General features: G+C 43.9%; 1 non-coding gene and 1 pseudogene across 1 annotated transcript; one reads left to right on the top strand and one right to left on the bottom strand.

The window, feature by feature from the left end:
- Positions 1 to 20,387: 20,387 nt before the first annotated feature.
- On the bottom strand, positions 20,388 to 21,693 carry LOC100975817 (obg-like ATPase 1; annotated as a pseudogene).
- A 3,338-nt stretch (positions 21,694 to 25,031) lies between these two features.
- On the top strand, positions 25,032 to 25,195 carry LOC112436844 (U1 spliceosomal RNA). The gene has a single exon (XR_003025526.2). It is a non-coding gene; the product is annotated as a U1 spliceosomal RNA (small nuclear RNA).
- The last annotated feature ends 2,133 nt before the right edge of the window (positions 25,196 to 27,328 follow it).

Raw genomic sequence — 27,328 nt, 5'->3', positions numbered from 1 at the left:
CTTCAGTTTCTGCCAAAGTGTGAGGGAAATCAACATCTGCTCCCCTTCTCCATTTCTCAGAAAAAGGTGCTGTCCCACAAGAGTCCCCTAGAAATGGCTGGAAGCTTTTCTTTTCTTTTCTTTTTCTGTTTCTTTTTTTTGTGAGACAGAGTCTTGCTCTGTCCTCACCTTGGGTGAGGACAAGAGGGCAAAGTGCTTACCCACAACCTACCTCCCTTAGGAAAAGCAGTTTGGTTTTCTTGAAAGAAAAGGCTGCCATTCCTAGAAGAAGCAAAACCCCCTGTGCTACCTTCATTTCCCCGTCATCCCAGATGCTGAGATAACACTGACGCTTCTTATTTCTCTAGTCTCCTTCTTGTCCCAGGGGCTAGAATTTATCCCTTCATGCATCCTGGTGAGCCACTGCGCCCAGCCTGACCTCTCCTTTTGAAGAGAGTGGTAACTAGATGAGGGAGGGAAAGTTGGGAAAGACCTAGCTCTGTTCGTGCCAGGCCAGCAACTGCAGAGAGGGGTTTTGGGGTGAGAAGGCTGTCCTTGATGACGAAGGGATGCCTTGACACCTGTTTTGATGGGGTGGGGGGTTCTCCGCAACCCCTATTTTGCCTCTAAATTTTTTAAGAAGGATACTGGGTGTTCACCAGTGTGTTTTTATTCTTTTTTAAATGGAATTCATTAATTTGACCATAGGGGAAGGGTTGATGCTGTGTACAAGTATATCTTGCACAGAGGAAGAAAGAACTAAAAGGTTTTAAAGTGGTTTTAAAGGGGCACAATTCCAAACTCAAACTGGAATTGAGCTGTGTGCAACTTTGGCACAATGAGCACTTCTGCTCAGCTGTGAAAGGAGTTTTTGAAATGTGAAATAGGAAAAGATAACTGAGAAAAAAGACTGTTGATCCTAAGGAGACTGTTTTCTCAGATTTTTCATCTTTCTTTGCATTCACTGGTTTGGAACCACCTTCACTGTGAATCTCTCCTGGGCAAACAGAATGTGAGTTGTTGCCTTCACACAGCCCCACAAACTAGAGGACATTTTACAGGGCTAGTGTCACCCTCCCCAGTGAATTCTTGGAGCCACACAGTCTTGGTGCATAGCATGGTCTTCGGGTCTCAGTTCCCTTCCTAATCCTTAGTCTTGTGGTTTTTAAGTGGAATCAGCATCCCAGACTAAAAAGCAACATTTATAGCTCCTTGAACAAGCCACCAGGGAGGCACAAATACCTCCCTGCTGTCTATAATACACCCTTACAAATCACAAGCTGGCTGTGTGATTGTCACCCTGTTTGACCTGGGGTAAGAGGGCACAAAGGAGGAAGCAGAAGGGGAAATTAAGTCTGAACTAAACAATGCCATAATACAAAGAAATTCCAGACTGCTTTTTTATGCTCTCAACTTCCAGAGGGACCTAAGACCCTGTTAAGTGAAAACTCAGGAAATGTTGACTACATCTTTTGCAAAAGGCTGAAAGACAGAAGACAGAGTGAGGTTGCAGGACCCAAGGATTGATCCCTGGTCTTCAGCACCTTTTAACTGAAATGAGGAGGACCCAGCCAGACAGGACCTAATAGGTTACTTGGATATTTCAGATAATTTGTCCTGGGGTTGTTGCCTCTTCTCAGCGCCCGGTTTAGAGAACATAAGTCTCAAGCCATAACAGTCCAAAGGGGACATTACATCCTCAAGTCTTCCATTTTCAAGTGCCTCGTCATGAGTTGGAGAAACCTGGCCCAACACTTTGCTGACTCCTGACCACATTCCAGGCTTTGCTGCTAGCATAGCAGGGAATTGCTCTTTAGTGAGATCAAAAGCCTTGTTACAGGGAGGAGTTTCACAAGGGGAACCTAACTCTGTGGATGCCCCAGCTCTCTTTTTTGGTTGTGAATGTTCTCTACTTAAGGTAATACTTGGTTAATATACTTTTTTAATTGAGAGATAGCACACATGCAATAAAATGTATAAAGTGCACTAATTTTAAGTGTGTATTTTGATTTTTAAAAATGTGTATATTGGCCTATGAAGCCATCACTCAGATCAAGATAGAAAATATTTCAGGCACCCCATGTTCTTTCCTTGTCTGTATTCCATCAAAGGTATTCTAGGCCAGGTATGGTGGTTCACACCTATAATCCCAGCACTTTGGGAGGCTGAGGTGGGAGGATAGCTTAAGCCCAAGAGTTTGAGACCAGCCTGGCAACATAGGGAAGCCCCCATCTTTAAAAAAAAAAAAATCCATCCTGGCCAACACAGTGAAACCCCGTCTCTACTAAAAATACAAAAATTAGCTGGGCACGGTGGCGCATGCCTGTAATCCCAGCTACTTGGGAGGCTGAGGCAGGAGAATTGCTTGAGCCTGGGAGGTGGCGGTTGTGGTGAGCTGAGATAGTGCCACTGCACTCCAGCCTGGGTAACAGAGCGAGACCCAGTCTCAAAAAAAAAAAAATTATCCAAATGTCATAGCGCATGTCTGTGGTCCCAGGTACTCTGGAGGACGAGTCAGGAGGATCACTTAAGCTTGGGAAGTTGAAGCCGCAGTGAGCTGTGATCCTGCCACTGCACTCTAGCCTGGGCAATGCAGCAAGACCCTGTCTCAAAAAAACATCTACAAACACCTGTTCTGCTTGCTGCTTGTTCTTTTTTTAAAATTTTTTTAAAATTTGAGACAGGGTCTCTAAAGGTTATATGGAAAGGTAAAAATAAAACACAACAAAACAGAATAGTCAACTCAATATTCAAGAACAAAGTCAGCGGGCTAATACTACAAGACTTCATGACTAATAATAATAAAGACAGTGTGGTATTGGTGAAAGAATAGACAAATAGGCTGGGTGAGGTGGCTCACACCTGTAATCCTAACACTTTGAGAGGCTGAGGAGGGTGGGTCACTTGAGCTCAGGAGTTTGAGACCAGCCTGGGCAACATACTGAAACCCCATCTCTACAAAAAAATGCAAAAATGAGCTGGACATAGTGGCGTGCACCTGTAGTCCCAGCTACTTGGGAGGCTGAGGTGGGAGGTTGGCTTGAGCCCAGAGGTTGCAGTGAGACAAGATCGCACCACTGCACTCCAGCCTGGGTGACAGAGCCAGACCTTGTCTCAAGAAAAAAAGGATAGATAAGTAGATCAATGGAGCAGAATAGAGAGCCCAGAAACAGAAATAGAGCCGCATAAATATAGTCAACTGAGCTCTGACGGAGGAGCAAAGGCAATACAATAGAGCAAAATAGTCTTTTCAATAACTGTGCTAGAACAGCTGGAAATCCTCATGCGAAAAAAATGAATCTAGACACAGACCTTATATCCTTCACAAAAATTAGCTCAAAATGGATCATAGACCTAAATGTAAAATGCAAAATTACAGAACTCCTGGAATATAACATAGGAGAAACCTAGATGACCTTGGGTATGGAAATAACTTTTTAGATACAATACCAAAGACATGGTTCATAAAAAAAGGGATAAATTGGACTTAATTAAAATTAAAAACTGCTCTGCTAAAGACAATGTTAAGAGAATGAGAAGACATGACACAGACTGGAAGAAAATATTTGCATATCTTAATCAGATATCTTATCTGACTTGTTTATCAGATATGTTTATCTGATTAAGGACTGCTAACTAACATATGCAAAGATCATTTAAAATGCAATAAATATATAACCCAATTAAAACGTGGGCAAAAGATCTGAAGAGTCACCTCATCAAATAAGATATACAGATTGCAGGTAAGCATATGAAAAGATGTTTGACATCATATGTCATTAGAGAACTGCAAATTAAAACAACAGTGAGATATCACTTACACCTATTAGAATAGCCAAAATCCAAAACACTGACCATACCAAATGCTGGCAAGGATATGGACCAAAAGGAACTCTCATTCATTGCTGGTGGAAGTGCAAAATGGTACAGTTACTTTGAAAGACAGTTTGGCAGTTGCCTACAAAATTAAACTTACTCTTATCATATGATCCAGCAGTTGTGCTCCTTCGTATTTACCCAAATGAACTGAAAAGTTATGTCCATACAAAATTTCCACATGGATGTTTACAGCAGCTTTATCCATAATTGCTGAAACAGGGAAGCAACCAAGATGTCCTTCAGTAAGTGAATGTATTAATAAACTGTAGTATATCCAGACAATAGAATATTATTTATTACTAAAAAGAAATGAGTTATCAAGCTGTGAAAAGACATGGAGGAAACTTAAATGCATATTACTAAGTAAAAGAAGCCAATCTGGGCCTGGCGCAGTGGCTCATGCCTGTAATCCCAGCATTCTGGGAGGCCAAGGCAGATGGATCACCTGGGGTCAGGAGTTTGAGACCAGCCTGGCCAACATGGCGAAACCCCATCTCTACTAAAAATACAAAAAAAAAAATTAGCCGCCTGTGGTGGCGGGTGCTTGTAATCCCAGCTACTTGGGAGGCTGAGAAAGGAGAGTTGCTCGAACCTGGGAGGTGGAGGTTGCGGTGAGCCGAGATCGCGCCACTGTACTCCAGCCTGGGCAACAGAGTGAGACTCTGTATCAAAAAAAAAAAAAAAAAAAAAATTAGCCTGATGTGGTGGCATACACTTGTGGTCCCAGATACTCAGAGGCTGAGGTGGGAGGACCGCTACACCCCAGGAGGAGGAGGTTGCAGTGAATTGAGATCATGCCACTGCACTCCAGCCTAAGTGACAGAGTGAGACCCCATCTCAAAAATAAATGAATAAATAAACAAAATAAAATAAACAAGCCAATCTGAAAAGGCTACATGCTATGATGTAGCTTGCATGTATGATTCTAACTATATGACATTCTGGGAAAGGCAAAATCATGGAAACAGTAAAAAGATCAGTGTCAGGCTGGATGTGATGGCTCATACCTGTAATCCTACCACTTTAGGAGGCTGAGGCAGGAGGATCCCTTGAACCCAGGAGTTCAAGACCAGCCTGGGCAACATGGCAAAACCCCATGTCTACAAAAAACCAAAAACGGCCAGGCACGGTGGCTCACGCCTGTAATCCCAGCACTTTGGGAGGCCAAGGTGGGTGGATCATGAGGTCAGGAGTTCGAGACCAGCCTGGCCAACATGGTGAAACCCCATCTCTACTAAAAATACAAAAATTAGCTGGGCATGGTGGCAGGCGCCTGTAATCCCAGCTACTTGGGAGGTTGAGGCAGGAGAATCGCTTGAACCTGGGAAGTGGAGGTTGCAGTGAGCCAAGACCATGCCATTGCATTCTAGCCTGAGCAGCAGAGTGAGACTCCGTCTCAAAACAAAAACAAAAACAAAAATTAGCTGAGTATGGTGGTGTGTACCTGTGGTCCCAGCTACTCGGGAGGCTGAGTCAGGAGGATTGCTTGAGCCCAGGAGATCAAGGCTATGGTGAGCTGTGGTCACACCCCTGCACTCCAGCCTGGGAGACAGAGTGAAATCCTGTTTCAAAAATTAATTAATTAGGCCGGGCACGGTGGCTCACGCCTGTAATCCCGGCACTTTGGGAGGCTGAGGCGGGTGGATCACGAGGTCAGGAGATCAAGACCATCCTGGATAACACGGTGAAACCCCGTCTCTACTAAAAATACAAAAAAATTAGCCGGGCATGGTGGCGGGCGTCTGTAGTCCCAGCTACTTGGGAGCCAGAGGCAGGAGAATGGCGTGAACCCGGGAGGAGGAGCTTGCAGTGAGCAGAGATCGCGCCACTGCACTCCAGCCTGGGCGACAGAGCAAGACTCCGTTAGGAGATATACATAATGTAAATGACAAGTTAATGGGTGCAGCACACCAACATGGCACATGTATACATATGTAACAAACCTGCATGTTGTGCACATGTACCGTAGAACTTAAAGTATAATAAAAATATATATATTTTAAAAATTAATTAATTAATTACATGCATTTATGTTCACTCTGTCCTCTAAAATGTTAATAAAGGAATAAACCCACAAGGACAAGGAGAACAGGAGAAGAGTCAATGCATGGGAGATGACAACACATTTTTGGAAGAGGGAAGTCAAATAGAGGAGTGATAACATATAGTTTGGAGAGAGTTGAAGCCTAAATGCCCATGGAAGGTGAAACAAACAGGAAGCAAACCAATTTATGCCCTGACCCTGTCTCCTTTTTTTTGAGATGGAGTTTCGCTGTTGTCACCCAGGCTGGAATGCAATGACATGATGTCGGCTCACTGCAACCTCTGCCTCCCAGGTTCAAGTGATTCTCCTGCCCAGCCTCCTGAGCAGGTAGGATTACAGGCACCTGCCACCAGACCCAGCTAATTTTTTGTATTTTTAGTAGAGATGGGGTTTCACCATGTTGGCCAGGCTGGTCTCGAACTCCTGACCTTAAGTAATCCACCTGCCTTGACCTCCCAAAGTACTGGGATTACAGGCGTGAACCACCGCGCCCGGTCGACCCTGTCTCTTTTATTCCAGAAGTATCAGAAATTGAAGGCATCAATCTCTCAGATGGCAGGGGAAGGGATAATTTAAATAAGACATATAGTTTATATAAGATCCGCAGTAAAAAAAGTTTGTGGACCAGGCACAGTGGCTCGCGCTTGTAATCCCAGCACTTTGGGAGGCCGAGATGAGCAGATCACTTGACGCCAGGAGTTCAAGACCAGCCTGGCCAACATGGTGAAACCTCATCTCTACTAAAAATACAAAAATTAGATTACAGGTGTGTGTGGTGGGATAAGCCTGTAATCCCAGCTACTCGGGAGGCTGAGGCATAAGAATCGCTTGAACCTGGGAGGTGGAGGTTTTAGTGAGCCAAGATCATGCCACTGCACTCCAGCCTGGGTGACACAGCAAGAATCTGTCTGAAAAAATAAAATTTATTGAGGCCCCTATACTTGTGTTTCTCTCACCAGGCCCAGGCAAATTCCCAGCAGATGTGAGGTTTGTTCTCCAGAGAAATTGATCCTGGGGAGGCAGAGCAGGGCATGAAACCAGACTGAAAGCAGAGATTTAAGTGAAAGTCACTGTATTCCTTTCCTATGGCTACTAAAACAAAATACCATAAATTGGCTGGCTTTCAAACAACAGCTATGTATTCCGTCACTGTCCTGGAGGCCAGAAGTCTGAAATCTAGGTGTCAGCAGGGTCACACACCCTGCAAAGGCCTTGGAGAAAATCTGTTCCTTGCCATTTCCAGCCCCTGGTGGCTCCAGGTATTCTTTGGCTTACGTCCACATTATTCGAATCTCTGCTTTCGTCTTCACATTATCTTCTCCTTTGTGAGGATCTCCATCTAACCATCTCACCTCCCTCTGCCTCTGTCTTATAAAGGTGTGTGTAATAGTGTTTAGGGCCCATCTGGATAATCCAGAATAAAAATCTTTTTTCTTTTTCTTAAAAATCCTTAATTTAATCACATCTTTTGCTATACAAGGTACTTTTTTGTTGTTTTGTTGTTGTTGTTGTTGTTGTTGTTGTGTTTTTTTTTTTTTTTTGAGACGGCATCTTGCTCTGTCACCAGGCTGGAGTGCAGTGGTGTGATCTTGGCTCACTGCAACCTCCACCTCCCAGGTTCAAGGGATTCTCCTGCCTCAGCTTCCTGAGTAGCTGGGACTACAGGTACCTGCCACCACACTCAGCTAATTTTTTGTATTTTTAGTACAGATGGGGTTTCACCGTTTGACCAGGATGGTCTCGATCTCCTGACGTCGTGATCCGCTCACCTCAGCCTCCCAAAGTGCTGGGATTACAGGCCTGAACCACTGCACCCAGCCATATGCAAGGTACTTTTAACTCTTTCATCAAATAATGTAATAGTCACAGGTCCTGGGGAATAGGAAGTAAATATATATCTGGAGGTGGGGGCACTCTTTCTGCCTATCAGAGTTACCATACTGAAGAATGAGACTCCTTGTCCTTCCCCGCTGCCAGTGTACTGGCATCCAGAATTTCACCCACCATACAGAAAACCGGAGTATTCTTCTCTGGCAGGACTGAATAGCTCCAGAGGAAAGCACAAACACTGATACTTGGGTAGCCCCTTGACAAAAAGCCAACACACTGCCTGCTTCCCCACAGTGAAACTCATCATCAGCAGGTCACTGTGAAACACACAGAGCTTCTAACTAGGTTTTTTAGTTCCACACTCTTACATATTAATGAACAGTCACAGTTCACAAGACATCTGAGGAAAACTTCCAATATGGAAAACTGAGACCAGAACAAACAAGAAAAAAAAAAAAAAAAGACTTGGAGAAACAAAGAGAATAAGCAACAGAAAAAGATAGCTTTTTAAATATATATATTTTTGGACAGGAGAAAACATCAGTGCCATGAAATGAAAGGTGCTGTTTTTTTTCTTTCTTTTTTTTTTTTTTTGAGAGTCTCACTCTGTCGCCCAGGCTGGAGAGCAGTGGCGCGATCTTGGCTCATTGCAACCTCTGCCTCCCAGATTCAAGTGACTCTCCTGCCTCAGCCTCCTGAGTAGCCGGGATTATAGGCGAGCACCACCATGCCTGGCTAATTTTTGTATTTTTAGTAGAGACGGGGTTTTGCCATGTTGGCCAGGCTGCTCTCAAACTCCTTGCCTTGGCTTATCAAAGTGAAAAGGTGCTATTTTTTATAATTCAAAGAACAAGAAAAAAGTCATGGAAATTTAAAGTATGGTAACCAACATAAAAACATTCCATTGGAAAAGCTGGAAGCTAAAGTCAGGGAAATCTCTAAGTAGAACAAAAAGACTAAATGAGTGACAATAGGAGTGAAAAGGATAGAAAACTCAAATGTCAGTTGAGAAGATATAATATCAGAAAGGAACAACAGAGAGAGAAATAAGGAGGAAATTACCAAGGAAATAATATGAAAATGCTTTCCAGGCCAGGTACAGAGGCTCAAGCCTGTAGTCCCAGCACTTTGGGAGGCCAAGGCAGGAAGAACTTGAACCCAGGGGTTTGAGACCAGCCTGGGCAACACAGGAAGACCCCATCTCTACAAAAAATAAAAATGAATTAGCCAGGCGTGGTGGCGAGCACCTGTAGTCCCAGCTATTCCGGAGGCTGAGGTGGGAAAATCTCTTGAGCCTGGGAGGTCAAGGGTACAGTGAGCCGTGTTTGTGCCACTGCACTCCAGTCTGTGTGACAGAGCAAGACCCTGTCTCAAAAAAGAAGTTTTCCAAAACTGAAGATTAGTCTCAAAATTTAAAAAAGTGTTCCAAGCATTCAGAAAGATAAAAATAAAGATAGAAATATACCAATCACATCATCAAGTTAAAGAGTGGATCCCAAAAACTTTCTTTTCTTTCTTTTTTTTTTTTTCTTTTTTGCGACAGAGTCTTGCTCTGTTGCCCAGGCTGGAGTATGCAGTAGCACAATCTTGGCTCTCTACAGCCTCTGCCTCCCGGGTTCAAGCGATTCTCCTGCCTCAGGCTCCTGAGTAGCTGGGATTACAGGCGCCTGCCACCACAGCCGGCCGATATTTTTTTTTTTTTTTTTTTTTTTTTGAGACGGAATCTCGCTCTGTCTCCCAGGCTGGAGTGCAGTGGTGCGATCTCGGCTCACTGCAACCTCCTCCTCCCGGGTTCAAGCAATTCTCCTGCGTCAGCCGCCCAAGTAGCTGAGATTACTGGCACCCGCTGCCACACCTAATTTTTTTTTATTTTTAGTAGAGACAGGGTTTCACCATGTTGCTTGCCCAGGATGGTCTTGATCTCCTGCCCTCGTGATCCTCCAGTCTCGGCCTCCCAAAGTGCTGGGATTACAGGCGTGAGCCACCTCGCCCAGGTTTTTGGTTGTTTTTTTTTTTTTTTTTTTTGAGACGGAGTCTCGCTCTGTCGCCGAGGCTGGAGTGCATTGGCGTGATCTCGGCTCATTGCAACCTTCGTCTCCCGGGTTCACGCCATTCTTCTGCCTCAGCCTCCCGACTAGTTGGGACTACAGGCGCCCGCCACAATGCCTGGCTAATTTTTTTTGTTTTTGTTTTTGTTTTTGTATTTTTAGTAGAGACGGGGTTTCATCCTGTTAGCCAGGATGGACTCAATCTCCTGACCTCGTGATCCGCCCACCTCCGCCTCCCAAAGTGCTGGGTTTACAGGCGTGAGCCACCGCGCCCGGCCCTTTGTTTGTATTTTTTTAGTAGAGATGGGGTTTCACCATGTTGGCCACTCTGGCCTCAACCTCCTGACCTCAGGTGATCTGCCCACCTCGGCCTCCCAAAGTGCTGGGATTACAGGCATGAGCTACTGCACCCAGCCCCTAAAACTTTCAGAGAGAAAGCACAAGTCATATATTAGGTATCAGGAATGAGATGACATCTGTTTTCTCAATGCAATATTGAAGGCTAACGTTAAAAAAAATGCCTTTAAAATTCTGAAAGAAATTATTTTAACCTAGAATTAAATACCCAGCCAAACTATAAGTCAAATGTGAAAGGTGAATAAAGGCATCTTCAGAAATTCAAGCTCACAATTTATCTTTCTTGTACCTTTTCTCAGTAAGGTTTTGTAGGGGCCAAAGGAAAACTTACCCTCTAGCCTCTGAAGGTTCACTGAAAACTCAACTCACAAAAGGCAGATTGATTGGAGAAAAGGCATACAAACTTAATAATGTGTACAGGAGAGACAGCCGTAGAATGATTATCCTATCCCCAGTGTGGTGCAGAAGCTTATATACCATCTCGAGGTTACAGATAGAATGGGGCTCAGAGCATGGCCAAAAACAGGCTACAGTGGTAAATCAAGTTATAGTGGCAAAACAGATAATGGGAAGGCGAGAAGAGGCCTGGCTAGCAAAGGTCGTCTTGTTCTGCAAATGAAACCTCTCAAGCAGCAGCCCTCAAAGAGGATTGATGGTACATGTTTCTTTCAGGGGTTTAAAGGTGTCAGACTCTCAGTGAATCTTCTCTGGATTTGGGCAAGGGAAGGCCAAGCTGTATCAATGCAGATTCTTACAGATGCAAATCTTCCCCCACAAAATACAGCTTTACAGAGCTACTATTTTCTGGCTCTCTGACAGCCATCTCAGAATATATCAAATAAATATATTTTGGGGTAAAACATTTTTATTTCCTTCAGTCCCCACTTTGAAACTTAAAAATGATTCAAATATTAAAAGTCAGGTTGATAGCTTTGGAGAGATTTGAGTTGAAGGTTGTTAGATAGAGATAGAGAAAGGAGCCGACAAATTTGGATAAGCAGAAAAGAGCAAATTTAAATGTATCATCCCATTTCTTCATTAATCAGAGTCTTAGTTCTGAGAATAGATCAGTTTGGTTAAACAGCTGTGTCCCATTCTAGGAGGTGCCACTGCAGATGGGCTAGGCCTCTATTTATGATGCAGACAAACAGATCTTTAATAAGAGTCATTTATATGGAAACGGAAGAAGAGCAAAAGTTAATGTCAGGAGTAGTCTATAAATTCATTTTTGCAGAGTCTCTAAAGTATCTTCAGATTGCCAATGCAATCCGACAGATTTTTCTGAATTGTAATTCGAACCAGGTGTTCAGGTGAACTTTCTGAGTATTCTATACATTAGCAAGCACAAATGCTGCTTCTACATAAGTTGCTGTGGTGATTTCTCCTGGAGTATACATCAAGCTATCTAGCTTCAGTATGCAGGGCTTCAATAAAAGCACAATTTTAATTTTTAGTGAGTCTGAGTCAGAAAAATCGCAGGAAAATTTGAAAACATTAGTTTGGAGACTTGTATCTGGGAAAGAATTCAGATTCAGTCCAAATTGTAGGCAAATAATAAAGACTCAAAAACAACGGCCAAGGCTACAATCTAATATCATGTGTACTATATTTTTTTGTGAAACATAATTTTTCTCTTTCCAGTTCCCCATTTCTACTTCTACCAAAGACAAATAATAATAGGATCAATTTATTTGCAAAATACATTTTACTTGTATTATACGTGGCCTGATTATCTGCATAAAGTGCAGCAAGAATAGTGATTGGTCATATAGTATATATAGTATCTTTTAAAGTTGCCTTTGCTGAAATTTTTTTTTTTTTTTTGAAATGGAATCTCACTCTGTCTGCCAAGCTGGAGTGCGGTGGCACGATCTTGGCTCACTGCAACCTCCGCCTCCCGGATTCAAGCAATTCTCCTGCCTCAGCCTCCCTAGTAGCTGGGATTACAGGCGTGCACCACCATGCCCAGCTAATTTTTTGTATTTTTAGTACATATGGGGTTTCACCATGATGGCCAAGCTCATTTTGAATTCCTGACCTCAAGTGATCCGCCCGCCTCAGCCTCCCAAAGTGCTAGGATTACAGGTATGAGCCACAGCACCTGGCCAGAATTTTTTAACAAGGAATTTTAGATTCGACTTTTAAAAGCCTGAAGGCTAGAAACCCACGTCAAAGATTTATCATCAGATTGTAACACCTATATGAATCTGGTGAATTCTTTTCTTCCCAAGGTCCTCAAAATACCTTGAAATTCCTAGACCTGGGCTGGGTGCGGTGGCCCATGCCCATAATCCCAGCACTTTGGGAGGCTGAGACATGCGAATCACTTGAGGCCAGGAGTTTGAGACCAGCCCGGTCAACACAGCAAAACCCCGTCTCTACTAAAAATACAAAAATTAGCCGGGCATGATGGTGGGCACCTATAATCCCAGCTTGGGAGGCTGAGGCTTGAACATCACTTGCACCTGGGAGGCAGAGGTTGCAGTGAGCTGAGAGCATGCCACTATACGCCAGCCTGGGTGATGGAGTGAGACACTGTCTAAAAAAAAAAAAAAAAAAAAAAGAATGAAAGAAATTCCTAGACCCGTCAGAAAGTGACATTCTTTACTTATCACAAGTCAGAAACCTTGTTAAGGGAAATATGTAGACAAGGTAGCAGGCCAGGCTTTCCAGGAGGCTTTATATCAACTCTGCAAAGTCTACTTCAATTCCTGAAAACAATCTGGTCATATTTGAAAATATGCCAGCCCAGTCACAGCCTTAGTAAAATAAGGCTCCAATTGTGTCTCTTTACAAAAGAAAACGGATTCTTATTGAAATTTTTCAAATAACCATATTGCCATAAACTAAGAATCTTCACAAACAGTTTCTGAATTCTGGAGAAATCAGGCAGAGAGAAAAGCAAATATTTTGATTTTGCTCATAGAAGTATAATTTACCCAATTGTTATAAACTATAAATAGCTCAAGGCCAAGTGCAGTGGTTCATGCCTGTAATCCCAGCACTTTGGGAAGCCAAGGCTGGTGAATCACTTGAGCCTAGGAGTTCCAGACCAACATGGGCAACATGGCAAAACCCCATCTCTACAAAAAATACAAAAATTATCCAGTGGCATGCATCTGTAGTCCCAGCTATTCAGGAGGCTGAGGAGGGAGGACTGATTGAGCCCATGAGCTCAACGCTGAAGTGAGCCATGATTTTGCCACTACACTCCAGCCTGGGTGACTGAGAGAGACTTTGTCTCAAAAACAAACATTAGGCCACACACAGTGGCTCATGCTGTAATCCCAGCACTTTGGGAGGCTGAAGCAGGTGTATCACTTGAGATCAGGAGTTCGAGACCAGCCTGGCCAACATGGTGAAACCCTGTCTCTACTAAAACTAGGAAAATTAGCTGGGTGTGGTGGCACGCGACTGTAATCCCAGCTACTCAGGAGGCTGAGGGGCAAGAATCACTTTAACCTGGGAGGCAGGGGTTGCAGTGAGCCAAGATCACGCCACTCCACTCCAGGCTGGGTAACAGAGACTGTCTCTTTTTTTTTTTTTTTTTTTTTAACAATCTGATCTCTCTTTCTTTTCCCCACATTTTCCCCTTTTCTATTCGACAAAACCGCCATCGTCATCATGGCCCGTTCTCAATGAGCTGTTGGATACACCTCCCAGACGGGGTGGCGGCTGGGCAGAGGGTCCCCTCACTTCCCAGATGGGGCAGCCGGGCAGAGGCGCCCCCCACCTCCCAGACGGGGCAGCTGGCCGGGCGGGGGCTGCCCCCACCTCCCTCCCGGGCAGAGACTCTGTCTCAAAAATAATAATAATGATAAAGGCTGGGTGCAGTGGCTCATGCCTGTAATCCCAACACTTTGGGAGGCCAAGGTGGGTGGATCACAAGATCAAGAGTTCAAGACAAGCCTGAGCAACATAGCAAGACCCCATCTCTGCAAAATCTTTTAAAAATAGCTAGGCGCCAGGCATGGTGGCATGACCCTGTAGTCCTAGCTACTCGGGAAACTGAGGTGGGAGGATCACTTGAGCCCAGAAGTAGTTCTAGGCTACAATGAGCAATGATCATGACACTGTACCCTAGTCTGGGTGACAGATTGGGATCCTGCCTCTAAAAAACAAAACAAGGAGCCAGGTGCATTGGCTCATACCTGTCATCCCAGCATTTTGGGAGGCCAAGGTCAGAGGATTGTTTGAGCCCAGGAGTTCAAGACCAGTCTGGGCAACATAGTGAGACCACATCTCTATGAATATTGTTTAAATTAGCCAGGCTTTGTGACATTAGCCAGCTAGTCAGGAGGCCAAGTAGTTTTTGCAGTTTAATTAAAAGGTAAGCAAAAATTGGCCAGGTGAGGTGGCTCACACCTGTAATCCCAGCACTTTGGGAGGCCGAGGCAGGTGGATCACGAGGTCAGGAGATCGAGATCTGGCTAACACAGTGAAACCCCGTCTCTACTGAAAATACAAAAAAAATTAGCCAGCTGTGGTGGTGGATGCCTGTAGTCTCAGCTACTCTGGAGGCTAAGGCAGGAGAATGGCATGAACCCAGGAGGCGGAGCTTGCAGTGAGCCGAGATCATGCCACTGCACTTCAGCCTGGGTGACAAAGTGAGACTCCATCTCAAAAATAAATAAATAAAATAAAATAAAATAAAAATACAAACAATTAGCTGGGCGTGGTGGTGGGTGCCTGTAGTCCCAGCTACTCGGGAGGCTGAGGCAGGAGAATGGTGTGAACCCAGGAGACAGAGCTTGCAGTGAGCCGAGATCACACCACTGCAGTCCAGCCAGGGTGACAGAGCAAGACTCAATCACAAAAAAAAAAAAAAAAAAGTAAGCAAAAATCTTTTACTGTCTCTTAATACTGCACAAAAACCTTGTTTAAAAGAGAAAGCCAAATTCTATCTTTGCATGTGTATTATTAATGCCAAAGCTAATTTTAATAAACTCTTATAAACAAATCCATCCAATTTCAACCAATTTTGACCACACAAGGTAACATTTTTGTAAACCTTTTATAATCTCTTACAATTTTTTCATTCCTTTTTTCCAACTTTTTATACCCATTTAGTTTTATCTATCATCATTCTTCAATTTAAAACAACTTTTTTTTTTTTTTTTTTTTTGGAGACGGAGTCTCGCTCTGTCACCCAGGCTGGAGTGCAGTGGCATGATCTCAGCTCACTGCAACCTCTGCCTCCTGGATTCAAGCGATTCTCCTGCCTTAGCCTCCTGAGTAGCTGGGACTATAGGCACCCACCACCATGCCCGGCTAATTTTTGTATTTTTAGTAGAGACGGGGTTTCACCATGTTAGCCAGGATGGTCTCGATCTCCTGACCTCATGATCCGCCTGCCTCGGCTTCCCAAAGTGCTGGGATTACTTTGCATACAGAACTGTTTCTCTTGTATGTAGTAGTTTTTTGTTTGTTTTTTGTCTTTTTTCTTTTATATCTAGTAGTTTTAATTACACATATTCATTACAATGTTAGCTCTTAGTAACCCTAATTTTTAGTGTGAAACCTAGGAAGTAGGCAATTTTAATTATGTACCAGATGCAGATCCCAGGGCAAAGGACAGATCTGTGAAGATGCTGCCTGGAGGATCCAGCCACTCCAGCATGGCCAGGAGGCACAGCTGGAATAGTGAGGATGGGGCTGGGTGCTGTCCTCGGGCCTCACCAAGGCCACTTGTCTAGACCTGGAAATCTAAAGGCTCAAATTCAAAGACATAAGCTCACAGACAAAACAAGGAAGTATCAAAAAATATCAGAAGCAATAATTTTATGACCTTAAAATATCTAGCAGAGATAACATAAACTTGGTAGACTGATAGACCCAGGCAAAACAATGTCTAAATTAAATTTCGAAGATGTTTCTGTTTGATTTTTACCAATTTTTGAACTGGTTTTATTTACCAAAGATTATTAAAGTCACTTGAACTTGAAAAGCATTTGGGCTTATTTACTTAATTTATGAGTTTTCATTTATTTATAATCTAGTTTGATATCATATAGACAATATATAAACATAGACATGTATACATATAACATAAAGATACAAACAAACACAAATAAAGACTTTATATCTTTATTTTTTAAAATTTTAGCCATGAGACTGGTAAAACTCACTAGTTTTAAAAGGACAGTTGGATTAAAACTCTGCCTTTGTGAATGGAAAAGGTTAAAGTGTATTTTTTTCAATCCTAATGCTTCTGTAATTCATTTCACATGGCTGAAGCCCTGAGTTTTAGAGAAAACAAAGTGGCAAATTTATATCTCAAAGCACAGAAAGAAAATTTAAGCTTTTTGAAAAAGGAGTTTGGGTGTGTTAGAGAAAGATTAAAAATAAATGCCATTCATAGCCTGCCAGGAATTAAAAAAAAAAAAAAAAAAAAAGCACTGGACTCAGTGGCTCATGCCTGTAATCTCAGCACTTTGGGAGGCTGAAGTGGGAGGATTATGTGAGGTTGCGAGTTCAAGGCCAGCCTGGCCAACATGGTGAAACCCCATCTCTACTAAAAACACAAAAATTCGCTGGGCGTGGTGGTGGGTGCCTGTAATTCCAGCTACTTGGGAGGCTGAGGCAGGAGAATCGCTTGAACCCAGGAGGCACAAGTTGCAATGAGCCAAGATTGTGCCACTGCACTCCAGTCTGGGTGACAGAGCAAGACTCTGTCTCAAAAAAAAAAAAAAAGAAAAAAGAAAAGAAAAAAAAAAGGGTGCCAAGGAAACACAAAATCATAAGAATTTACCATAGGATTTTACAAGGAAACATATAGATGAGCCTAGAGGGAATTTAGAAATCTTATGAAAATAACCAGCTAAATCCCAGAAAGTTGTATTGTGGAGACTAACCTAGCTAAACAGTTTTTAATTTAGTCTCTGTTTTCTCACTGCATTGCTAAACTCAGGTCAGCGCCCATTAATGAACAGGGCCAACAAAGCATTTGCAGTCTGGGGGGCCTAAGAATTTAAATATGTGAAAGCAGGCACAGCTGGAAAACAGAGCACCCACCTCTTTAAATATTATATATATTTTATTTATGTATTTATTTATTTATTTTAGACAGGGTCTTGCTCTGTTGCCCAGGCTGGAGTACAGTGGTGTGATCTCAGCTTACTGCAACCTCTACCTCCCAGGTCCAAGTGATTCTTGTGCCTCAGCCTCCTGGGTGAGTAGCTAGGGTTACAGGCATGCGCCACAATGCCTGGCTAATTTTTTGTATTTTTAGTAGAGATGGCGTTTTACCATGTTAGCCACACTGGTCTTGAACTCCTGACCTCAGGTGATCCACCTGCCTCAGCCTCCCCAAGTGCTGGGATTACAGGCGTGAGCCACTGCGCCCGGCCTAAAAACCAAGATTTCTAATTTTACATTGAATCCTTGGTCCCCCCAAAAGAGGGAAACACCATGAGACTAGCACCATGTTTCCACAGTGCACCTTGCTGCAAGGACATTCCCCCAAAGCTGGTGGGTAACCAACACCAACCAAACCACTCTGTGATCAGCCCATCCCCCATGGAAGTTTTTTGTTGTTGTTCTTTTTTTTTTTTTTGAGACAAAGTCTCACTCTGTCACCCAAGCTGGAGTGCAGTGGCGCGATCTCGGCTCACTGCAACCTCCACCTCCCGGGTTCAAGCAATTCTTCTGCCTCAGCCTCCTGAGTAGCTGGGACTACAGATGTGCACCACCATGTCTGGCTAATTTTTGTAGTTTTAGTAGAGACGAAGTTTCACTATGTTGGCCAGGCTGGTCTCGAATTCCTGACCTCGTGATCTACCCTCCTTGGCCTCCCAAAGTTCTGGGATTACAGGCGTGAGCCACTGCATCCGGCCTCCCCCTGGAAGTTTTATCCCTTGATGGTGAATGCTCTCATAGCCTCCAAGTGCACTAACCTATAGTCTCCTGCAGTAACAATTATTTATCACAACTGAAGTCAACCACCTCCAAAACTGCAGCTCTTACCAGTGACTTGCCAGTCATCACAAACACAAAGGTCAAGTTATCTCATAGTACAGAGTAACCCCTGGTACCTCCAAAAGTCAAAGGCAGGCCGGGCGCAGTGGCTCACGCCTGAAATCCCAGCACTTTGGGAGGCCGAGGCAGGTGGATCACCTGAAGTCCAGAGTTCGAGACCAGCCTGACCAACATGGAGAAACCCCATCTCTACTAAAAATACAAAATTAGCCAGGCATGGTGGTGCATGCTTGTAATCCCAGCTACTCCAGAGGCTGAGGCAGGAGAATGGCTTGAACCTGGGAGGCGGAGGTTGCTGTGAGCCGAGATCACACCATTGCACTCCAGCCTGGGCAACAAGAGCAAAACTCCATCTCACAAAAAAAAAAAGTCAAAGACATCAGGTAACTCAATACAAAGCTTTAAACCTGAGAAGAATATGTGCACCATTCTTCAGACTCCATAGGAAGAGAGAAGACCCAAAAAAAGGGGTTAGTGGTGCCTTTTTCTGTGTTCCTTAAAGGGTCTGAGTCACTATAAGTTCCCTCTAAGCCAAATGCAGTGGCCCACGCCTGTAATCCCAATACTTTGGGAGGCCAAGGCAGGCAGATCACTAGAGCCCAGGAGTTTGAGACCAGCCTGGGCAACATGGCAAAACCCCATCTCTACAAAAATACAAAAATTTGCTGAGGGTAGTGGCATATCACGTACCTGTAGTTCCATCTACTTGGGAGGCTCAGGTGGGAGGATCACTTGAGCCCAGAGGTCAAGACTGCAGTGAGCCATAATTACGCCACTGCACTCCAGCCTGGGTGACAGAGTGAGACTCTGTCTCAAAAAATAAATGAAATAAAATAAAAGTCCCCTCTAGATCCTTTCCTGTGTTAATGAAGGGGAAAGAGAAGCAGGGAGAAGTAGAAGTAAATGGGAGAGCAATTCTTAAGAAAGTAAGAGAACAGAGATACCAAGCACATAATTTTCTCTCTCTTTTTTTTTTTTTTTTGTGATGGGGTCTCACTCTGTTGCCTGGGCTGGAGTGCAGTGGCACAATCTCAATTCACTGGAACCTCCCCCTCCCGGGTTCAAGTGATTCTCCTTCTTCAGCCTCCCGAGTAGCTGGGATTACAGGCACCCACCACTATGCGTGGCTAATATTTTTTATTTTTAGTAGAGACAGGGTTTCACTATGTTGGCCCGGCTGATCTCAAACTCCTGATCTCGTGATTCACCCACCTCGGCCTCCCAAAGTGCTGGGATTACAGGTGTGAGCCACCACGCCTGGCCCAAACACATAATTTTCAAAAGGGATTTCAGGGCTGGATGTGGTGGCTCACACCTGTAATCCCAGCACTTTGGGAAGCCAAGGTGGGCAGATCACTTGAGGCCAGGAGTTTGAGACCAGCCTGGCCAACATGGGAAATCCCCATCTCTACTAAAAATACAAAAATTAGCTGGGTGTGGTGGCACGCACCTGTAATCCCAGCTACTCTGGAGGCAGAGGTTTCAGTGAGTCAAGATCACACCACTGCACCCCAGCCTGTGCAACAGAGCGAGACTCCATCTCAAACAAACAAATAAATAAAGAGGGGTTTCAAGGCTGGACATGGTGGCTCATACCTGTAATCCCAGCACTTTAGGAGGCCAAAGTGGGAGGATCATTTGAGGCCAGGACAACATAGCAAGGCCTTCTCTACAAAACATTTTTTTAAAAATTAGCCAGGCATAGTGATACTCACCTGTATTCTCAGCGACTTGGGAGGCTGAGGTGGGAGGATCACCTGAGTCTGGGAGTGGTCCTAGGCTACAGTGACCTATAATCATGCCATTTCACTCCAATCTGGTTGACAAAGTGAGACCCTGTTTCAAAAATTAAAAATTAAAATAACTTGTTTGTAGAAGGTTCCCATCTCCCCAACGTTATTTGTCCCTTCAGTTTTCAGAATTTTTTTTTCTTTTTTTTTTTTTTAGACGGAGTCTCGCTCTGTCGCCAGGCTGGAGTGCAGTGGTGCGATCTCGGCACACTACAACCTCTGCCTCCCAGGTTCAAGCGATTCTCCTGCTCAGCCTCCCGAGTAGCTGGGATTACAGGCACGTGCCACCACACCCAGCTAATTTTTGTATTTTTAGTAGAGACGGGGCTTCACCATGTTGGCCAGGATGGTCTCAATCCCCTGACCTCGTGATCCACCCGCCTCGGCCTCCCAAAGTGCTGGGGATACAGGTGTGAGCCACCATGCCCAGCCAGAAATTTTAATTTTAAAAAGTCACAGGCCTTTTGGAAGTTGTACATTTGTCTAAGCAATAACTAAAATTTGTTTCTTCTTTGGTTGTTGAGGTGTACTAAATTTAAAGAAAATAACATCTCCACTTTCCACAGTATAATTTCTGCTTTGTTGTCTGTACTTTGCAGCAGGCTTCACTGCATTTTCAGAAACTTCCTCTTTAAAATTTTCATATTTCATTACGTCAGCCATACTGAATTCCTTTTCAAAATCTGTATGAATCTGTTCCACAGCCTGAGGAGCCTCCATCTCTTTGCAGATGGTCTACGTATGTACTTCATCTGGGCCTGCAGTGAAAAAGTGTTCTAGCAGGAGTACTGCAAAACCAGCCTTAATGATCTTTAGCAAAGTACTCTGTGTCATGTTCACTTTCAGATACTCTGTCTCTCTCAGTACTCAGTTCTTGCAACATGTGTTCCAAGGCCCCACTCAAAGTAATGACCAATACACCAGAGTCACACTTGTCCACCAACTCTTTATTTTTATCAAACATTCATTTTTCTTTCTAATGCAGACTTTTTCATAAAGATTAATCAAGTACACCACTGGTTTAGAAGTAAAAAATAAATATTTAAAAATACAATCTCTTTGTCCCAATCATGATAGAAACAATGATGTTTCTTTTGATCTATACCCAGGATTTGACTGCAAATTATATCATGTTTGGGGCTTGTGATGGTTAATACTGAGTGGCAGCTTGATTGGATTGAGGGATACAAAGTATTAATCCTGGGTATGTCTGTGTGGGCATTGCCAAAAGAGATTAACATTTGAGTCAGTGGGCTGGGGAAGGCAGATCCACCCTTAATCTGGTGGGCACCATCTAATCAGCCCCCAGAGAATATAAAGCAGGCAGAAAAACATGAAGAGGCGAGACGGGCCTAGCCTACCACCCTACATCTTCCTTTTCCTTTTTTTTTTTTTTTTGAGACGGAGTCTCACTCTGTTGCCCAGGCTGGAATACAGTGGCATGACCTCGGCTCACAATCTTTATCTCCTGGGTTCAGGTGATTCTCCTGCCTCAGCCTCCCAAGTAGCTGGGATTACAGGCATGTGCCACCACACCCAGCTAATTTTTGTATTTTTGGTAGAGACAGAGTTTCATTATGTTGGCCAGACTGGTCTCGAACTCCTGACCTCAAGTGATCCACCCGCCTCAGCCTCCCAAAGTGCCGGGATTACAGGCGTGAACCACCACACCCAGCCCACCCTACATCTTTCTCCCGTGCTGGATGCTTCCTGCCCTCAAACATCAGACTCCAAGTTCTTCAGTTTAGGGACTCAGACTGGTTTTCCTTGCTCCTCAGCTTGCAGACAGCCTATTGTGGGACCTTGTGATTGTGTAAGTTAATACTTAATAAACTACTATGTATATATATATATATATATATATATATATATATACTATTAGTTCTATCCCTCTAAGAGAACCCTGACTAATATAGGGTCTTTTGTTTCTTTGAAGACAGGGTCTCATTCTGATTGCCCAGGCTGGAGTGCAATGGTGCAATCTCGACTCAGTTCCTCGAGTTCCCAGGCTCAGGTGATTCTCCCATCTCAGCTCCCCAAGTAGCTGGGACTACAAGTGTGTGCCCTGACACCTGGCTAATTTTTTGTATTTCTTTTTTCAGTAGAGGCAGAGTTGCGCTATGTTGCCTAGGTTGGTCTCAAACTCCTGGACTCAAGCAATCCGCCCGCCTCCGCCACTCAGAGTGCTGGAATTACAACTGTGAGCCACCGTGCCTGGCCTCAGGTTTTAGTTTTTTATCTCCTTCACTAGTTTTCACTAAACTAGAAAAAGGCCACCTTTTCTAGTTTACCTTTAATGGGCCCAATTATTTCCTCATATTTAAGCCCTTCATGTATTAGTTTTTGTTTTTGTTTTTTTTTGAGAGACAGTCTCACTCTGTTGCCCAGGCTGGAGTGCAGTGGCATGATCTCGGCTCACTGCAACCTCCACCTCCCAGGTTCAAGTGATTCTCCCAACTCAGCCTCCCGAGTAGCTGGGATTAAAGGCTCCTGCCACCACGCCCGGCTAATTTTTGTGTTTTTAGTAGAAACGGGGTTTCATCATGTTGGCCAGGCTGGTCTCAAACTCCTGACCTCAGGTAACCCACCTGCTTCAGCCTCCCAAAGTGCTGGGATTACAGGCGTGAGCCACCACGCCCGGCCTCATGTATTACTTCTATATCTCAAACAGGATCTATACTTTCTTTAACATGCATGATATCATCATCTTTGGAAGCAAGTGATAGAGGGAAGATTCCATCACAGGCACTGATTTGAGATAAAAAAGCATTTCCACGGCCGAAATCAACTCCTCTCACAAAGCCAGCAATATTCACTACATCTAGAAAGGCAGAAATTTTGCGTGCTAGCTTGTGGTCCTGACAAAGAAAGTCAAATCTTTCATCTGGCACAGGTACTCTCCTCTAGTTAGAATCAATAGTTTAGAATAGGAAGTTTACTGCTGAAGTCTGACTACTGGTTAATACAGTGAAGATGGCAGATTTCCAAACATTTGGCAATCCAGCAACACTAATTTTCAGTGAGATTCCAAATCTTCCAATAATTGGGAGTGGTTTAATTCCATCACCTCCCTTTTTGGGGGTCATCATCCTTGGGGTGGGCAATGATATGGGGTATCAGTGTCAGCGAGGGACAGGTCCTGCTGGCAGTCAGAGGTAGACAGGAAGGAAGAGAGAGCAGGCCTGGCCCCTCTGCTAAGTGGCATGCTGAGCAGTAGTCTATTTTAGGTCAATTTTTGTTCTTTAATTTTTTTCAAGATAATTTCTTTACTTTACTTTTCTTTTTTTTGAAACAGAGTCTTGCTCTGTTGCCCAGGCTGGAGTAAGTGGTGCAAACTTGGCTCACTGCAACCTCCGGGTCCTGGGTTCAAGCGATTCTCCTGCCTCAGCCTCTCTAGTAGTTGGGACTACAGGCATGCGCCACCACGCCCAGCTAATTTTTGTATTTTTAGTAGAGATGGGGTTTTACCATGTTGGCCAGGCTGGTCTCAAACTCCTGACCTCAGGTGATCCGCCCACCTTCGCCTCCCAAAGTGTGGGATTACAGGCGTGAGCCACCGAGCCCAGCCAAGAGAATTCCTAAGACTAGCCATGACATGATTATGTGTCTTTCTTTTAATTTACTCTCATAAATACAAATAAGGCAATTATTTAGAATGAGAAATCTCTATAATCTTTTTTTTTTAATTGAGGGGTCTTTCTGATTTCAGGGATCCATTTTTTGGCCACTGATTAGAATTGCCAATGTTGCATTTATTCCAATAGTGACACAATCCAATAGTCTCTTCATGGAAAGCCCATGATGTAATTTTCCAGGTTTAGAAAAAGAAGTGTTTCATAGAGAGCAGTATAAAAGGCAATCCTAAAGATTTCCACCCAAAAATTCACTCCCAGGAATAGGCTGAGATAACAAAGACTCTTGTTGCCACAGACAGTTAAGAATGGTGTTTCTGCATACAGTTCCTTCAGTAACCCACAAATTTGTGGGGGGCGGGGAGCTGGCAGTCACAGACTCATTAATCTGTGACACTCAGTAGGCCCTCCTGGGATTGGATCTTCTCTGGATTAATTTGGCAACAGGGGTTGAAACAAAAAAAATCCCTTATGTGCCAGCCGTGGTGGCTCATGCCTGTAATCCCAGCCCTTTGGGAGGCCGAGGTGGGTGGATCACTTGAGGCCAGGAATTCAAGACCAGCCTGGCCAAAATGGTGAAACCACCATACAGGTGGTCGCACGCACCTGTAGTCCCAGCTACTTGGGAGGCTGAGGTGGGAGAATCACCTGAACCCAGGAGGCAGAGGTTGTAGTGAGCCAAGATCAAGCCATCGCACTCCAGCCTGGGCGACTCTGTTTCAACAACAACAACAACAACAAATTCCCTTATGGATGGAACTTATTATTAAGACAAACTCTACTGAGAGCTTGACACATTCAGAACAAAAAGTTAGTTGCTTAAAATCTTACATGTCTTGGGTTCCCAGCCATTTTCAGACTGGCGACCTGACATGGCCTGAAAATCACAGCCCCTCAGATGGCAGAAACTAAGAGAAAGTGCTCCCACTCGGTCACACATCAAGCTCTCAAGGACATAAAACAAGATGAGAGGGGAACTTCCCTGGGCTTATATTTTGGGGACCCACAGCAAAATTTATATGCCAGTCTGATCAGAACCACAAAACTGACCAGTCTGCAGGGTCAGCTTGAATAATGGGCTTCTGTGGTACCTCTCTTTATGACAGAGCAACACAGAAAGACAAAGACAAAGGAAAAAACTATTTCTGGGAGGAAAGAGATCAAACAATATGAATATTCATACCAAAAAGTACACCAGAATGGCTATACTCAAGATTTAGTCACACAAATTATTTTCTCCCATTAGACTTTGCAGAGGAAAAAGGGACAAACAGTGATTTTTACCATCTGCCTGACAGAATTCCACAGAAAGAGAGGCTGCAAGCCTGACTGAGAAATTCTTAGTCTTCTTCTGGCTTGTCATGTACTGAGTTCCCTTCACTGTGGCTTCCAGAAGAGTGGAGCTTTGGTATTCTGTTCACAGTGCCAAAAGTGTAGGAGCCAATGGGAAACTTCCCCTTTGCTCACTGAAGTTTCACTGAAAAACCAACTCACAATACTTACCTGGCAGGGGAGATATCATGATCACAAAAGGGATTTTTCCAGGGCGAGGCTTCCTGTTTGCACTCCAGATGTGCTGACTCCTGCAATTTCCCCAAATGTGGGAAACTCAAGTAAACAATTTGTGGCAGTGGGGAACTGCATTTGCACTCTTCCCTGATGTTTTTCATTCCAAAAAGCAAGTCACTTGTTTTTGCAAATATATAATACATTTGTTTGTTTGTTTGTTTGTTTGAGATGGAGTCTCACTCTGTTGCCCAGGCTGGAGTGCAGTGGCACGATCTCAGCTCACTGCAACCTCCGCCTCCTGGGTTCAAGCGATTCCCCTGCCTCAGCCCAAGTAGCTGGGATTACATGCGCACGCCACCACACCCGGCTAATTTTTGTATTTTTAGTAGAGACGGGGTTTCACCATGTTGGCCAGGCTGATCTCGAACTCCTGACCTCAGGTGATCCGCCTGCCTCAGCCTCCCAAAGTGCTGGGATTACAGGCATGAACCACCGCACCTGGCCATAATTTTTAAGAAAAAATATATAAAAAGAAGAAAAAGAAAAATCATCTCACGAAAGGCAGACTAATTGGGGGAAAGCATACAAATTTATTAATGTGCACATGGGGGAAAACCACAGAATGATTACCCCACCTCCAATGTGGTGCAGAAGCTTATATACCATCTTAAGGTTACAGAAAGAATGGTGTCTTCGAGCATGGCCAAAAACAGACTATGGTGGTAAATCAGGTTATAGTGGCAAAACAGGTTATGGGAGGGAGAGAAGATGAAGCCTGGCTAGCAAGAGTGGTCTTGTTCTGCAAATGAAATCTCACAGGTAGCAGCCCTCAAAGAGGAATGATGGTAAATGTTTCCTTCAGACCTTTAAAGATATCAAACTCACAGTTAATCGTCTCTGGATCTGGACAAGGGAAGAGGTGGCTGCATCGATACAGATTCTCTACAGATGCAAATTTCCCCAACAAAAGACAGCTTTGCAGAGCTACTTCTATTTTCTGGCTCTCTGACAGCCATCTCAACATATGTTAAATAAATATATTTTGGGGTAAAATATTTTTATTTGTTTCAGTGTTCTCCACCAAAAAGAATTAAGCCAAGATAGAGGAAAATATGAAGGCCAGGAAATGAGATTCTACCCATGAGATGGGTGAAGATCATCGCTACAATGTGGCAAAGGGAAATTCCAGGATATCAACAATGTAGCAGGCCCAGTTCTGAGGCCTCAGCAGCCAGTCCCAACTAAAAGGCATAAAGGTAGGCCCCAGAGGGATGTCACCAAGGAGAAACAACAGAATCAATAGATTATCTAGGCAGCCCACTCCAAATCTATTCTAGAATCTTCGAGTTCTGGTGGGCTGCCTGTAAAAAGGAAACGAAAAGAAAGAAAAGAAAAGATTATCTAAGGATTCTAGGAAGATGGCAGAGTGGGAAGCACTGGGAATCTGTCTCTCCACCTACACAATAATTGTACTGGCAGAATCTGTCTGGTGTGAACTGTTTTGAAACTCTAGAGTCTATTGAATGCTTGCAAATTCCAGGGCAGGGCTTGGACTGTAAATTGCAGCTACTTTCAGTCAATTTCAGCTCTCTTAGCACAGTAAATTTTTTCAGCCCTTAGCCACCCATTCCTCACACCTCAGCTGCAGGCAGCTGTGCCTGTGCTCCTGGAGCAGCTTGCCACAGTTTGCAGAGCCAGGTAGACAAAAAAGGATCTTACTTTCCAAATATTGGTTATCTATGCTCTCATAATTGATTGCTGCTTCTGGTCACAGAACTACAGAAAAAGAGTTGGGTGCCCTTGTTTTTTTACTTCCTTCCCACTCTCCTTTAAATCCTTTAAAGCCAGCACCCTTTCCTCTTGCCACACTTCATTTTTCTCTTTTTCCCCTTTTGGAACCCAGTCATTAAAGACTTCGACATTCAAAAACAACTACATATGTGGGGAAAAATTAGAAAATGACCATGCATGCACAGAGAAAATCTCAGAAAAGAGCTGAGAAGGAAGACCCTAAGTTCACATCTCAGGCCAATCCTCAGAACAGACACAGCCTACAATAATTAAAAAATTAAAAAGTTGGCCAGGAGCGGTGGCTTACGCCTGTAATCCCAGCACTCTGGGAGGCCGAGGCAGGCAGATCACAAGGTCAGGAGATCGAGACCATCCTGGCTAACACAGCGAAACCCCGTCTCTACTGAAAAAAAAAAAAAAAAAAAAAAAAGCAGGCTGGGTGTGGTGGCTCACGCCTGTAATCTCAGAACTTTGGGAGGCTGAGGTAGGTGG

Source organism: Pan paniscus, chromosome 10 (assembly GCF_029289425.2).
Source record: "Pan paniscus chromosome 10, NHGRI_mPanPan1-v2.0_pri, whole genome shotgun sequence".
Lineage (NCBI taxonomy): Eukaryota > Metazoa > Chordata > Mammalia > Primates > Hominidae > Pan > Pan paniscus.
Note: the sequence above shows the minus strand (reverse complement) of the source record. Positions and strands in the feature narration are given on the sequence as shown.